The following is a 16214-nucleotide window of genomic DNA, read 5'->3' as shown; positions in this document are numbered from 1 at the left end:
CCAGCAGCCAACAAATGGCACTCAGAGAGCCAGCCAGTGCAGGCCAGTGTTTCTGGACAAGAGACTGTGTCCGTGGGAAACAGAGGAGGCCGAGTGTGAGTGAGGAAGGGTGGAGAGTGGGAAAGCGTATATCACAAATTGCCGACGCTCTGGGGCCCCTCAGGAAGGAGCAAAGATGGTGCACAGAGCCAGGCACCTGAGTGAAAGGAGGGGGAGGCGGTGAGAGGCAAGCGAGAAACCCAAAGAAGCAGGAAAAAAAAAAAAGCAACACCAGCAGCCAACAAATGGCACCTAGAGAGCCGCCCGCCCGGGTGCGCGGAATCCAAGCAGCCGGCGCCCCCCAGCCAAGAGACCGCGGCCACGGGAAGCAGAGGAGCCCAAGCCCGGGCGAAGAGGGGTGGGGGGTGGGAAAGTGCACACCGCAAATTACCGGCTGTTTTGTCTCCCACTGGATGCTCCGTGAGGCTGCTCTCTCGTACCCCTGTTTGCTGGTCTCTTATAGGAGTCCAAGATGGTGGATCCACGCTGTGTTAGCTGGTAGGGGACCTCTGCATGAATCTCTCCTTGCTCTCCATTCTCTTTCAGTATTCGCACTCCATTTGGTGCTCGGCCAAGTTCTTTACCTCTTCATTTGATGTTCTAGGGTTTCAGGATTGTTGATTCTGTTTGGCTTACTCTTTCGGATCTTTGCTGTGGAGGGACGGTGTGGTGCTTCTGCCTAGAGCACCATCTTGCCGGACTCTCCAACTTTGTTTTTTTTTTAATTGTGTTTTGGTGAAAGTTTACACAGGAAATTAGGTTCTCATTTAACAATTTCTATACATATTGTTCAGTGACATTGGTTATGTTCTTCACAAAATATCAGCCTTCTCATTATTTCCATTTTGGTTGTTCTGTTTCCATTTCTCTATCTTCCCTTTCCCCCCTAGCTTATCAACCTTGATCTAAGGTAAATGTTAACCATTGGTTTCATCTAGATATTTATTTTGAGAAGCACAGTACTCATGAGTGATATTATTTATTTTATGGGCCAATCTGTCATTTGGCTGAAAGGTGACCTCTGGGAGTGGTTTGAGTTCCAAGTTTAAGGAGTATCTCAGGGTGATAGTCTCCGGGATTTATCTAGACTCTACCAGTCCAGTAAGTCTGGACTTTATTTTTTTGGAATTTGAGTTTTGGTCTACATTTTTCTCCCATTTTATTTGGGACCATCTATTGAGTCCCTGCTTGGAATGGTCAGTTGTGGTAGCTGGGCGCCATCTAGTTTTTCTGGTCTCAAGATAGGTGATGTCATTGTTCGCATAGACTATCAGTTCTGTTGACTAGTTTCTTCTTTAAGTCTTTGGTTTCCTTCTTTCTCTTTAGCTCTGGATGAGTAGAGACCAATAGCTGTATCTTAGATGGCCGCTTTCAAGCTTTTAAGATCCCATACACTACTCACCAAACTAGAATGTAGAACATTGTCTTTATGGACTATATTAAGCCAATTGACTTAGCTGCCCCACGAGACTATGATCCTAAGCCATCAAACTCAGTAGACCAATCCTGTGAAGTATTTAGTTGTGTCTAGGAGGTATTCATAACTGTGCCCCCTATGTGCTTTATTTTATACTTGAAAATATATTCAGCACACATGAACATGTATATACATATGCCTACAGTTATTCACATATGACTTCCTGTACATATTTATGCATACTTATGTATCTATGTAACCAAACACATTTTTTAGTTATTACTGTTGTTGCAAAGTTCTACATCCCCCAATGATTTTTTAAAAATTTTTTACAAATACATAAATTGTTCATTGACATTTGTTACATTTATCACAATTTGTCAGCGTTCCCTTTAATTGTATTTATACCCTTCTATTTGTGCTCAAACACTTGTCTTTACTATAGCTGCGCTGTACTCACTAATTCCACACTCAGAGCCACATTTCCCATCACTAAAAGTAACAAGTCTCTAAGTTCTAAAGTGTAGACAACAAGCAGATACTGCGTGGTTTAAAGTCAGGAAAGGTGTGAGTCAGTGTTGTATCCTTTCACCATACTTATTCAATCTGTATGCTGAGCAAATAAACCGAGAAGCTGGACTATATGAAGAGGAATGGGGCATCAGGATTGGAGGAAGACTCACTGACAACCTGCAGATGACACAACCTTGCTTGCTGAAAGTGAAGAGAACTTGAAGCACTTACTGATGAAGATCAAAGACCACAGCCTTCAGTATGGATTACACCTCAACATAAAGAAAAGAAAAATCCTCACAACCAGACCAATAAACAACATAATGATAAACAGAGAAAAGATTGAAGTTGTCAAGGATTTCATTTTACTTGGATCCACAATCAATGCCCATGGAAGCAGCAATCAAAAAATCAAAAGACACAGTGCATTGGGCAAAACTGCTGCTAAAGACTTCTTTAAAGTATTAAAAGCAAAGATGTCACTTTGGGGACTAAGATGCGCCTGACCCAAGCCATGGTGTTTTCAGTCGCTTCACATACATGCGAAAGCTGGACAATGAATAAGGAAGACTGAAGAAGAATTGATGCTTTTGAATTAGGGTGTTGGTAAAGACTATTGAATATACCATAGACTGCTAGAAGAATGAACAAATCTGTCTTGGAAGAAGTACAGCCAGATGCTTATTGGAAGCAAGGATGGCGAGACTATGTCTCACATACTTTTGACATTTTATCAGCAGGCATCAGTCCCTGGAGAAGGACATCATGCTTGGTAAAGCAGAGGGTCAGGGAAAAAGAGGAAGGCCTCAACAAAATGGATTAACCCAGTGGCTGCAACAATGAGCTCAAACATAACAATGATTGTGAGGATTGGGCAGGAGTGGGTAGTGTTTCCTTCTGTTGTACTTAGGGTTGCTATGAGTCAGAAATGACTCAATGGCACCTGACAACAACAATAACGTTTCAGATATTCCATCTTATGCTTGTTTGACTCTATTACTGAGTGTTTCTATTGCTTTTCTAATTCAGATGTTTTATTCTTCAGTTCCAGTAGTTCTCTTTGTTTGTTTGTTTTTGTTTGTTTTTTTAATGTTTTCAAATTCCTTGTTGAATCTCTCATTTTGTTACTTCATTTGCTGCCGGAATTTCACGAGGTTGTTTTCTGTGTGTGTGTGTGTGTGTGTTTCTTTTGCTTTCTTTAAACATATTTAGCACCATAATCTGAAATCATCAATTCTTTGTATTGTTCTGGCCTCCATAGGAGAAATTTTCTCTTCTTCATGTTTTGCTTTACAGTGTTCCTTCTTTTCTTGTGCTTTCATGTTTTTTAGTAGTTTTTGTTGAACTTGAGCCATTTTGTTATCTTTTCTTTAATTTTTTAAATCTGTTTGTTGTGGGAGAATCTAAGAGATCTGTATATTTGGTCCATGGGATTCAATATGCATGCATGGGAGAGGGGGGATTTCGTTGGACACCTCCAGTGGTGTGTGCAGTGGGTATCAACTTTACTGCGGTGATGGTGAGGATTTTTTTTTTTTTTTTTTTAGTCATCCCTCATATGGACCCCTGCATTGGCATACCCACTACTCACAGTATCCTGCTGGGGGCTGCCTCTTGCTTGGCTGTCAGACTGGACTGTTCCCCTAGCCCTGTTGCCTTTCCATCTCTTTCCATTCCTAGTGCCCATTTGATTCGGGACTCAGCAAGGTTCAACAGTACTTTCATGCAGCATTAAGGTCTTCCTTTGCCTCCTCCCACTTGCAGGGCCCACAAACTCTCTCTGCCAATTTGCACTGCCTTAAAAATATCCAGCTAGAACTTCCTCAGATAAGCTCCCTTTCTGCAGTCCTTGCTTGGGGTGTTACCCAATCCTGTCCCAAAATGGCTGTGATGAGTTTGCGTACACGATGTTAGTGGGTAGGATCTCCCAGTTTCTGTGCTGACCTTGTTCCTCCTTGTCATGGTTTGAATTATGTCTCCCCAAAAATGTGTGTATCAATTTGGCTAGGCCATGATCCCTGGTACTGTGTGATTTTCCTGTATGTTGTAAACCTGCCTCTATGATGTTAATGAGGGAGGATGGGGGGCAGTTGTGTTAGTAAGGCAGGACCTGATCTACAAGACTGGATTGTGTCCTGAGGCAATTTCTTGAGATATAAAAGACAGAAGTGAGCAGTGAGACAGGGGGACCTCATACCATCAAGAAACCAGTGCCGGGAGCAGGGCGCGTCCTTTGGACCAGGGTCCCTGCGCCGAGAAGCTCCTAGTCTGGGGGAACACTGATGAGAAGGCCGAGAGAGAAAAAGCCTTCCCTGGAGCTGACACCTTAAATTTGGACTTATAGCCTACTTTACTGGAAAGAAATAAACTTCTCTTTGTTAAAGCCATCCATTTGTGGTATTTCTGTTGTAGCAGCACTAGATGACTAAAACACTGCTCTTCCTCACTTCTGGACTCACCCTCACTCTCCAATTCCTCAGCTGCTTCTGGAGTTCCAGGGTTGTTCAGTGTGTTAGTTAGATGGGAGCGTCCACTCACTTCTCCATCTTGCTCCACCTCCGTTGGTTCCAGCTTTTCTCATTTAAATCATCATTCCCCTTTTTCTGTATAAAGTCTTACTTGGTTTCCCTAAGTTAGTGAATAAGAAGTAATAATCTCTGAGTAGTGCAGACAGCTGATGCGCTCCACTGCTAACAGTTGGAGGTTTGAGTCCACCCAGAGGTGTCTCAGAAGAAAAACCTGGTGATCTAATTGCAAAAAATAAACCGTTGAAAACCCTGTGGATGGGGAAGTCAGAACACCTTGACCAAGGCAAAGTCATAAAAGCTTCATAGACACATCCAAACTCCCTGAGGGACCAAATACCTGGGCTGCAGACCATGGTCTTGAGGGACATATAGCTCAATTGCCATAACATAGTTTATAAAGAAAATGTTCTACATTCTACTTTGGTGAGTTGCATCTGGGGTCTTAAAATCTTGTGAGTGGCCATCTAAGATACATCTACTTGTCCCACCCCATCTGGAGCAAGGGAGAATGAATAAAACCAAAGATACAAGAGAAAGATTAGTCCAAAGGACTAATGTACCACAACTACCACAGCCTCCTCTAGACTGAATCCAGCACAACTAGATGGTGCCCAGCTACCACCACTGATTGCTCTGACAAGGATCACAATACAGGGTCCTGGACAGAGCTGGAGAAAAATGCAGAACAAAATTCAAACTCACAAAAAAGACCAGACTTACTGGTCTGACAGAGTCTGGAGAAACCCTGAGAGTATGGCCTCCAGACATCCTTTTAACTCAGTACTAAACTCACTCCTGAGGTTCACCTTTCAGCCAAAGTTTATATAGGCATATAAAACAAACAATAATACATGTAGTTCAACCATGTATGTGAGACTAGATGGGCACACCAGCCCAGGGGCAAGGACGAGAAGGCAGGAGATGACAGGAAAGCCGGTCAAATGGAAATGGGGAACCCAAGGTTGAGAAGGGGAGAGTGTTGATACACTGCAGGGTTGGCAATCAATATCACAAAAAAAAATGTGTATTAATTGTTTAATGAGCAACTAATTTGCTAGGTAAGCCTTCATCTAAAGCACAATTTAAAAAAAGAAAGAAATTATGGTTTAGAATTACATTGTCACTTCCTCAAGCTCTAAATAGCAGTTTATCCCCCTCCCCCCACCCCCAAATAAAAAGAAAACCCTGTGGAGCATAGTTGTACTCTAACATACATGGGGTTGCCAGGAGTTAGAGCTGACTCGTCAAAAACTGGTTTTATAAGAGCTTCTAAAGTAGAATTTTCAGTTCTAGCTTCTCGGGTATAGTAACAATAGTTATATCTAATTTTAGTGTTCCAGTTTAATTGATTTCCTGTTATATAAGCAAAGGAGAAAAAGAGGGGAAAAATAAAATAAATTTTTTTTTAAATCAATAAAAAAATAAACTCTCCAAACAAGCCTGAAAGTCAAACACTACTGATGAGCACTAGATGTTTACACAACTGACATGATAGTGCCATGTTACAATATATTTGAAACATTTGCAAAAAACAATTATCTGCAGCTTTCAATAAACAATGAAGCAGTAAGAAGTCTACTGCCATTTAATATGAAATATCTTTTTGTTTGGCATTTAATATTGAATATCTTATGTTTCTTTAAGGATATAAAAAATATATTAGAGTGGATGGATTTCCTGATGAACATAATGCTTATTTCTTTTATCATAGGTAATTTATTGCGAAATGCTAATTTTCAATTGGGAAAAAGAGAACTGCAAAATAGGAACTTGCAAAGAAATGGTTTTTCAAATATGAAATTTATGTTAATAATAATAGCTAATATTTGCTGCTACTTTCATAGAAAATAGATAGTTAGATTTAATGGGAAGAGACCTTAGAAAATGTCCACTAATATTTTGTTTTATAATCAAAGATATGAAAGTGGTATTATCTACCCAATATCACACAGAGAGATGATGGAAATTTGGTAATCTACTCATTCAACTAATATTTCCTGACTGTCTATTATGTGATACACACTGAACTTAGTTTTTTGTCTCCTAATCCATTGATTTTTTTTCTAGTTATCTACCAGAATGTTTTGGTTGTAAATAATACAAATTTCAACCCAGATTGACCTTAAAAAATAAATATTTATTTGCTGACATGACTGGAACAATTCTAGAGGAAGGGTGATAATGTTACATCTTTGATTTATCTCCCATATGCTCACTTCATATTTTGCTGGCTCTGCTTTGTGGCTACAAGGTGGCTGCAAATAATTCCAAGTGCTAGGTGCTTTCTCATCCATGCTGAGGGGTGTGAGACAGTAATAGAGAAAGGGAGAGAATCACATTGGACTCTGTGCCCATCCCTGGTTTTTTAGGGTAGCCATAAAGGCTAAAAACATAGTAAATAAGTATAATAAATGGTTTGTGCATATTATATTACAAAACATCTAAAATAATGTTATTTGTCTTTCCAGTCTTTTAAACCTCCCTGTATAATTATAACTAGAAAATGGGATTATGGTAACAAGTTTAGGTCTGGTCCACATGATGTACTCTTAAAGTCAACGGGTAGAGCCTGTTCCTCCAAAGCACATGGGCTGCACAGGGGAGACGAAGACACACAAACAAAGATCATGATAGCTACCAAGAGAAGGGGAAGCAATATCCAGTATATCTCCCTACGTGTGTGGTCTTGAACTTTGCTACTATTCTGGGAAAAAGAGGAAAAAAAGCAATGGCAAAGCCTCAAAAATGTGCTTGTTTTTAAGTGCAAGTGATGCTATCAACCAGTCATATTTCCTCACAGATTGTTCTAGAGAGGAATATTTGCTATTTCCATATGGCTTTTAAGTGAGTTTAGGATAAAACTGTAAGCTAAAAAACCATAGATTTGAATAAGATTATGTTAAAATTTTCCTCACTATGTTCTAAGGATAGTTCTATGTTTTTTTGTGTGTGTGTCTCATTAATCTTTCTATCTCAGATGCCTATCATTGAAAACCAACACAGAAACAACCGTTCAAATTAGAAGGAAATGTACCCGGTGTTTGTGGAAGGATTTGTCAGAAAGTTTTAAAAAATAAGAAAACAGAAAAAAGAAGAAAAGATAAGATAAGCTATCTGGACAAACCATGAGAAAAGAACCCAGTTTGAAGTAAACTAAAATCTTACAGTCACTAAATACTAGAAGCATCAATAGTCATGAAGTTTCCATACATAACATGGATGGTACTTTGACTTAAATTCAAGAATGTTTACTTTTTTACTTCCTTTGATTCTAAATCTAAGCATAAAAGGACAAAAACAAGAGAAAAAAAAAATGTAGATTTGACCCTAGTACACTAGTAGATGCGCGGCCACAAAACCTCAAAAACACGTTTTATGTCACTATTTGCTAGAAAAGAAAGATAAAGTTTAAGGTCACTCTTTTTGTCCCCTCAAAATAAAAGTTTCCTTGAAATTAAAATATATGATTCAATGAAGTAGAAAAATTTGCAGTAGAAAGTATTTCTAATTTAGTCACTTTTCTCCTTGTCTTAGATCCCCAAGCTTGCTCTAATATTATTTTACTTTCCTTTATAAAAGAGTAACAAGGTAATAAAGGGAGAAGATAAGGGGGAGAAAAGACTTTACAAAGGAGGAAAAAAAAAAACCCGTTGCTGTCGAGTTGATTCCCACTCACAGAGACCCTACAGGACAGAGTAGAACTGCCGCATAGGGTTTCCAAGGAGCAGCTGGTGGATTCGAACTGCTGATCTTTTGGTTAGCAGCCGTAGCTCTTAACCATTCCACCACCAGGGCTCCATAAAGAAGGAAGAAAGTAGGAAATCAACACCGAGGGCATTTTGGAACTATTTCCACCTACCATTTTCATCCAAAGCCAATCTCAAAATATAATATCATCCCAGGCTTTTTGCTGCACACATGCCTTGCTGTACTGTGAAAATTATAGTTACAGAAATCCAGTGGGTCACAGCCTGATTTGATATTTTTTCAATGCTAGCTTCTGAATACAGCCATGTTCTATAAAAATAGCTTTGAAGAAATGTAAAAAAAATTCTCCTGGTTTTTAGATACAAGATTTTTTTTTCTCAAATATGGTGGCCTAACCTGAGTCCATTCTTCACTCTCTCTCATTCTTTAGCACCTGTGCTATTTGATTTTCAATTCCCATACTTTAAATCGAGACTGCTGTCTCAAAAATCTTCAGCGATCTCCTAATCACCCAATTCCAAAACCTTTCATTTATCGCCCTCCTTCTCAATGTCTCTATAGTACAGTGACCCTCAAACTTGACTGCACCTTAGAATCACCTGAGCAGCTTTAAAAATACTGATGCCTGGGTCCCACCCTGAGAGACTCTGATTTCACTGGTCCAAAATACACCCTGAGTATTAGGAGTTTTAAAAACTCTAAATGTGATTCTAATGGGAAGCTACCTTTGGGAATTACTACTTTACCTTGTAATAATAATGATCACCTGAATTCTCCTACAACACTTTCCTTTCTTCACTTCTGTGATTATGCATTGGTTCTTCTGCTGTAATTCTAAGCACTTCCAGGTCTCTTACTTCTCCTCCCACCTCCCTAAATCCTAATTGGAACTCTCTCCTCATCCACACTCAAGGCTTTAAAAATCTCGTTCCAAATCAATCTCTCTGGCTCTAGCTACTTTCCCAAACTCCAATTTGCATTTCCTATAACCAGCTGAACTAGCCACTGTTCTGACAACTTTTCAAATTTAATTAAAACTCATCATGTTTCTCCTCATTAAACACATCTTTTTCCCTTGACAAATCAGCCATCCTCTTGTTTTCCTTTTTAAAACAATTAAAAATAATAATAAAATTAAATAATTAAAAAACAACCAGTTGATGTTAAAGCCCTGCAAAAAACAAATGAAATCAGAATTTTGGGAGTGGAGTCTGGGCATCAGCATTTTTTAAAACCTCCCCAGGTGTTTTAGTGAGAAGATTGAAAAATATTCTTAATCAAAGCTCAGTGGTGTTGTGGACACACTGCTTTTGTTCATGTATTCCCTTAACCTAGAGCATGATTCCTCCAAATGACAGCCACATAACGTCCATTCAGGCAATGTCTGACTGCATATACGTCTGTGGTCCCATAAGGTTATCAGGGAGTTCAGAAATCCCAACTGGAGAATGAGACGTGGTGAACGTAACCAGATGTAGCAAACTCTACAGCTGCCTGCATGCAACACTGGTGTCTCATGTCTCTTGTATACAAAACGATTGCACTGCCAGGCGTATAATGGTACAGTGCATATATAACCTATAATACATATGTCTTGCTAGTCATCATAATCGCCTATGTTACTGGTTTATGTATATACTGTACTGTACTTTCTGTCATTATTTTAATGTGAACTTTCCCTATTCACAAATAAAACATTAACCATATAACAGAGTGTGCTTCGACTCTTAGGCAAAGCATCCAATCTTGTGTATTGTGCATTTCTTGAGTGTTGTAGCATTATCTCTCTGTTTATTTTTCTTTCAAAAATATTACCATGAAATGTATCATGATCTCAAATGCACCAAAACTAGTGCTAGTGATAGCAGTAGCAAGAGGCAAAGGAGAAGTACAGGTTTGGAAGTGAAACAAAAGGTGATTAAACAACATGAAGATGGAAAATCAGTGAAGGTTGTTGCTCGCAATTCAGGCATGTTCATACAAAGTCCAAATCATGTAATGTCCTATTCACAGAATATATCATGGACATGAAGTGATACATTACCACACAGAAATCCTGCATATTCTCTAGGAAGCCTATCTCAAACACTCCTTCTTTCTTAGATATTTTCAGAACCTTCTTGCCAGGCATAATTTCCTCCTTCTTTGAAGCTAAATAGCAATTTCTAACTCTCCTAAGGCAGAAATAAAATTATGCCATATATCATAGTAACTTGTATATTTGTTTACTTTTTTCATTGGATGGAATCTCAAGAATAGTGGTTCTTGTTTTAGAATGAATAACATGTACTGGGAAGAAGGTTACACTGCATATTTCCCATGCAAATCCTCAGAAATTCTGATTCAATAACCAGGGTAGTGCTCAGGAATCTGCATTTTTTGACATGCACATAATGCAGTTCAGCTATAGATGGTCCTAAAATTTCACCTTAAAAAATACTCTGTCAGACAGGAAATTGGTGTCTTTCTTACTCCTCTCTCTATCTCTGGCAGCACTTGGCGCATAGCAGATGCTCAGTGTATAGTGAATAACTGGATCCTCATTAATGCTTGATAAATAAGAGTCACTTCCTCTCAGCACAATGAAATTTGAGGATTTATCCCACACTGGTTGGCAACAATTCCTCAAGAACTCCCCAAAGCTCTAAGTGAAACTCTATGGGAAACCACCAACAAAGACAGTGCTTTTCCACCCCTCCCTCCTGTGTCACCCCTTAACGCTCTTCAGAGAAGCCCTGCACTTCCAAATCTGTTCAATCTTATCCATGAAATAAGTTGGAAATTTCTCACAGTGAGAAACACTTGACTTTGTTACCATGCCAAAGATCTCTGAATTAATCACACTGTCCACAGATTGGAATTGCTCCATCGGTCTGGATTTCACAGTTATTTAAAGTTGAGCAGGCAAGAACTGCTCAGCTATGGAAAGGGAATTCACAGACTCTCTGAGGCATAATCAACTGGATTAGGAGTCTCTCTCCTGAAGCTGGTTTTGTAACTTTGTCCCTTCTGGTTTTTCCCCATCACCAGTCATTTGGCCTTTCCAGTTCAATTGAAAAAAAGGTGCTGCGCTCACGTGATCAAATAGGTGAAAGTAATTATGATGCAATTAACAGAAAATTTATCTGTGAGACTTATATTTCTGTGCCAAATCCAAACATTAAAAATTATAGACTTAATTTTGCTTTGAGATTCCTTAGGGAGTAACAAAATTGTTTTCTTTGATTTACAGTAATGCTAACTGCAATGCTGTGTTGTTCTTTGATATCACCATGGCTTAGTGTGAGAATGTTTTCATTAAGGTAGAAAGCAATAAAGAAGGAAATTTGAAAAAGTTTGGCCTGATTGTATTACTACCCCTTTATCCTCCTGCAGCCTTTTTAATTAAGAAAGAGAAACCATTATACAAGACCAAAGTGGAAAAACCAGGAAGCAGGAAATATTTTTAAAGTGTTGTGTTGTTTTTTAAGATTACCTAAAGAAAATATGACAAAATGAATGAAAATTTGATTATTCTATCACCATGAGAGTACAAATATGGTTGAAAGTTAGTTTTATTCCCTATTAACAGTTTTATAGATTTGTTTTTCACTTAAAACATACCAGCAATATTATAAGCAAATAACTTTGTTTGATTTTCAATAATGTGGGAAAGAAGATACTTGAAATGTAAGAGTATCAAGATTCCACTGGGTTCGAAGAGAGATACTAATTTAGATGATGGAGCCTCTGGAATAATTTATTGATGTGAAACATTATATACACTTTTCTTTTTTCTGTGGATTCTGGGATAATCTTTACTTTCAGGACATATTTAGAATAACAATAGTTGGCTCTTGTGCATCATGATTTCATGTAAGCAATTTATGATTTTACCTTACTCATCTTGAGATTATATTTATTTACGAAAATATATTGACCTTTTTTACTTGGTGGGTAGAAAGACAAATAAAACAGAATTGCTGCCATCAAAAAGCTCACAACTTAATGGATAAAACTAAAGGTAAACAAATGATTTCAACCTGTCAAGATGTAACCATAGCAGTTTGAAAAGGGTGCTATGTATGGGACTTCAGAAGCAGCAGGCCTATCTCCCTGATGAGTTGGAGGAAAATTTTGACAAAATCAATTTAAACTGACTCTCAAAGGGATAAACAAGAGTTTGTCTGTCATGTAAGAGAGTTAGAGGTTTTAAACGAAGGAATGAACAGTGTTTGCTGAACGTGGGGTTTCAAAAGATTATGGCTTGCTGGGGGAATTCCAGGTTGTTCTACGTGGTAGGCGCACAAGATGTGTGTGGAAGAATTGCAAGAGACAATATCATCAGAAACATTGTATGTCATGCCAGAAAGTTATGGAGCCACTGTAGAACTTTAACCAGGGAAGTGACATGACCCGATTTGTTTTATGATTTTTTAAACAGCTTTATTGAGGTATAATTGATATATAATAAACTACATATATTTAAAGTACAGAATTATATTTATATGCATATAACCCATTGCTGTTGAGTTGATTATGACCCACAGCAGCCCTATAGGACAGAGTAGACCTGCCCCATTGGGTTTCCAAGGAGTGGCTGGTCAATTTGAACTGCTGACCCTTTGATTAGCAGCTGTAGCACTTAACCACTGGGACACCAGGGCTCCTATATGCATATACACATGTATATATATAACAATCAAGATAACTAACATATCCAACAGTCCCAAAAGTTTCTTTGTGCCTCTTCTAATCCCTTTTTCCCATTTGTGGTGTAATGAATTAGTTAATATGGCCTTTCTAGTCAAGGTCTTAAAACTCCCACTCAGGTGATTGGGCAGGAGTGTGTGATAGGGTAATTGTGGCCCACAAAGGGATTGGTCAGTTTTGCCATCTCTCAGGGCTTGAAATGATTCACCTCAGAGGCAGGAAAAAGAAGATTCCACCACCACCAAGGAAGAATAGGCAGGAGCCAGCATGTCCTTTGGACCCTGGATCCCTGAGCTGAGAAGCTCCTGGATTTAGGAGGCAGAGAGAGAGAGAGAGAACTGTAATACTAAAGGCAGCAGAGACCCGACAGCAGGAGACCGTGTGGTGGGCTTTCTAGCCCAAGGAGACAGAAAGCTGAGTGCTTTTGGGCAGAGGCCTAGGGCCAGGGAGAGGCGTACCTTCAAGCACAGGCGGGAAGAGGCTGTCCTGATGGAAGAACTATATCCCTGCGTGTTCCTGAGCCTGAATTGTAACCCGTTACTTCCCTAATTAATCTCATAATCATGAGTATGGTCTGTGAGTTCTGTGTGGCCATTGCAATGAATTACCGAACCCAGCAGAGAAGTACAAAGTGCTGTGGGAGGGATGGTTGGTGTCAGAGTTGGTAAAAATGGAGGAAAGAGAAGGCTTGTCTGACCTCTGCCTCATAGGAATCGGCCTTGGGCTGTTTGTTGATCTTGGTTCTCCTCCCCCCTTGTGGGGTTGGAGGAGGTGAGACACTGCCCCCACACCGTTATTACACTAGCCTTCTCCCACAATCATACCCAAGACAAGACTGATCTTCTTTTGTCGTTGCTGTTGTTGTTGTTAAGTGCCACTTAGTTGGTTTCAACTCGTGGCAACCCTATGTACAAAAGAATAAAACACTGCCTGGTCCTGCGCTACCCTCTCAATCGTTGTTACGCTTGAGCCCATTTTTGCAGCCACTATGTCAGTCCATCTTTCTGAGGGTCTTCCTCCTTTTCGCTGGACCTCTACTTTATCCAGCATGATGTCGTTCTACAGGGACTGATGCCTCCTGATAACATGTCCAAAGTATGCGAGACATAGTCTCGCCATCCTTGCTTCTAAGGAACATTCTAGTCGTACTTCTTCCAAGATAGATTTGTTCATTCTTTTGGCAGTTCATGGTATATTCAATATTCTTCGCCAACACCACAATTCAAAGGCATCAATTCTTCTTTCGTCTTCCTTATTCATCGTCCACCCCCGCGTGCACACGAGGCAATTGAAAACACCATGGCTTGGGTCAGGCGCACCTTAGCACCTTAGTCCTCAAAGTGACATCTTTGCTTTTCAACACTTTCAAGGGGTTTTTGCAGCAGATTTGCCCAATGCAATGTGTCATTTGATTTCTTGACTGCTGCTTCCATGGGTGTTGACTGTAGATCCAAGTAAACTGAAATCCTTGACAACTTCAATATTTTCTTTGTCATGATGTCGCTTATTGGTCCAGTTGTGATGACTTTTGTTTTCTTTATGTTAAGATGTAATCCATATTGAAGGCTGTAGTCTTTGATCTTCATCAGTAAGTTCTTCAAGTCTTCTTCACTTTCAGCAAGTAAAATTGTGTCAACTGCATAACGTGGGCTGTTAATGAGTCTTCCTCCAATCCTGATGCCCCGTTCTTCATATAGTCCAGCTCCTTGGATTATTTGTTCAGCATACAAATTGAATAAGTATGCTGAAAGGATATAACCCTGAGGTACACCTTTTCTGACTTTAAACCATGCAGTATCCCCTTGTTCTGTTTGAAGGACTGCCTCTTGATGTATGTACAGGTTCCTCATGAGCACAATTAAGTTCTCTAAAATTCTCATTCTTCATAATGTTATCCATAATTTGTTATGATCCACACAGTCGAGTAAAACAATAAAACACAGGTAAACATCTTTCTGATATTTTCTGACTTCAGCCAGGATCCATCTAACATCAGCAATGATATCCCTGGTTCCACATCTTCTTCTGAATCCTTCTTGAATTTCTGGCAGTTCCCTGTTGATATAGTGCTGCAGCCGCTTTTGAATGATCTTCAGCAAAATTTTACTTGTGTATGATATTAATAATATTGTTAAATAATTTTCACATTCAGTTGGATCACCTTTCTTGGTAATAAGTCTTCCTCTTTTTTGCTCACCCTCTGCTTTACCAAGCATGTTGTACTTCTCCAGGGATTGGTACCTCCTAATAAGATTTCCAAAGTACGTGAGAAGAAGTCTTGCCATCCTCACTTCTAAGGAGTATTTTGACTGTACTTCTTCCAAGACACATTTGTTCGTTCTTCTAGCAGTCCATGGTATATTCTATATTCTTTGCCAACACCAGTCTTGATGTAGTTAGTCAAGATTAAAAACTATAGCCTTCAGTATGGAGTACACCTCAACATAAAGAAAGTAAAAATCCTCACAACTGGACCAATAAGCAACATCAGGATGGACATTTTCTATAATTTTATATGAATGGAATCAGATAGCATGTGTTGTTTTTTTGTCTGGCTTCTTTCATTCAGCATAGTATTTTGAAATTCATCAGTGTTGTGTGAATCAATTTTTCATTCCCTGTTACGGCTCAGTAGTATTCCACTGTGTGAATATCCCACAATTTGTTTATCCATTTGCCTACGTTGTTTCCATCTTTTTGCTATTATAAATAAAGCTGCTAGGAATGTTTATGCATATGTCTTTATATAGACATATGCTTTCTTTGTCTTCGACAAATACCTAGAATTGGAATGACTGGCTCATATAGGAGAGAATGTTTAATTTTTTAAGAGATTGCCAAACTGTTTTCTAAAGTGGTTGTCCATTTTACATCTCTAACAGTGTCTGAGAGTTCCAGTTGTTTCAAACCCATACCAGCACTTTGCCTGGTCAGAAACTTTTAATTTTAGCAATTTTAATAGGTACGTAGCGGTACTCATTGTGGTTTTAATATGCATTTCCTTAGAGACTACTGATGTTGAACATCCTTTCATGTGCTTATTTGCCATTTATATATCTTATTTGATGAAGTGTCTGTTCAAATCTTTTGCTCATCCTTTAAATGGGTTTTTTATTTCCTTATTATCACATTTTTAAAATTTCTTTAGCTATCCTGGATACCGTCCTTTATCAAATATATAATTTGCAAATATTTTCTCCCAGTAGGTTGCTTATTTTGTGAAGAACAGATGTTTCTAATTTTCTTGAAGTCTATTTTATCAATTTGTTACAGGTAGTCCCTGGATTACAAATGAGATCCATTCCTAAGTCTGTCTT

The sequence above is a fragment of the Trichechus manatus genome, unplaced genomic scaffold (assembly GCF_000243295.1).
Source record: "Trichechus manatus latirostris isolate Lorelei unplaced genomic scaffold, TriManLat1.0 scaffold00002, whole genome shotgun sequence".
Lineage (NCBI taxonomy): Eukaryota > Metazoa > Chordata > Mammalia > Sirenia > Trichechidae > Trichechus > Trichechus manatus.
This window is presented reverse-complemented; position numbering follows the sequence as displayed.